The 882-nt window shown below is 43.4% G+C and overlaps 1 non-coding gene across 1 annotated transcript; it reads left to right on the top strand.

Moving 5' to 3' along the window:
- The first annotated feature begins 325 nt into the window (after positions 1-325).
- Positions 326-400, top strand: Trnat-ugu (transfer RNA threonine (anticodon UGU)). Its single transcript has one exon. It is a non-coding gene; the product is annotated as a tRNA-Thr (tRNA).
- The last annotated feature ends 482 nt before the right edge of the window (positions 401-882 follow it).

The following is an 882-nucleotide window of genomic DNA, read 5'->3' as shown; positions in this document are numbered from 1 at the left end:
CTTGCAGCTAGGGTGTCCATTTAATTATCATTTCATTTCTAGCAAAGCTGCATGGTCATCCACGGTAACTGTTCTTTCGGGAACAGATACTACCGTCATATATAGTTAAAAATATGGCTTCCCGGCCATTGACCTTCTTGTGCGAACGCACACTCTATGCCCGAACTCGTACGGAACTTGGTAGATTAATCTGCCACGAGTAATGAGTATGATGGGCAAACATCTGTTAGGCGCACTACGAATGTAGTGGTGTGGACATGTTGGGAATGTGGATCTCACGGGGAGCGTGCAAGGGATAAGTCCCTGCAGACGCACTATCCTCTGTGCCCGCGGTGGCTCAGATGGATAGAGCGTCTGCCATGTAAGCAGGAGATCCCGGGTTCGAGTCCCGGACGGGGCACATATTTTCAACATGTCCCCAATGAAGTATATCAACGCCTGCTTGCAGTTAGGGTGTCCATTTAATTATCAATTAAAACAGAAGTAATATCTGGCTTTCCCCAAGGAACTTCTATAGGCCCTGTGGTCTTCCTAATCTTCATAACCGAGATAGGAGGCAATCTGAGAAGCCCTCGGAGATTGCTTGCAGATGACACTGTCATTTCCCGTCTTGTAATGTCATCAGATGATTAAAACTATTTACACAATGATTTAGGCAAGATATCTGTATGGTGCAAAAAGTGGCAATTGACTCTGTATAATGAAAAGTCTAAAGTCATCTACATGAGTGCTAAAAGAAACCTGATAAATTTCGGTTGCACGATAAATCACACAAATCTAAAGGCTTTCAATTCAATGAAATACTTGGGTTTTACACTTATGAATAACTCAAATTGCAACGATGCTGTGTGGAAAGTAGACCAAGGACTGCGATTTATTGGC

Source organism: Schistocerca cancellata, chromosome 4 (assembly GCF_023864275.1).
Source record: "Schistocerca cancellata isolate TAMUIC-IGC-003103 chromosome 4, iqSchCanc2.1, whole genome shotgun sequence".
In the NCBI taxonomy this organism is placed as follows: Eukaryota; Metazoa; Arthropoda; class Insecta; order Orthoptera; family Acrididae; genus Schistocerca; species Schistocerca cancellata.
Note: the sequence above shows the minus strand (reverse complement) of the source record. Positions and strands in the feature narration are given on the sequence as shown.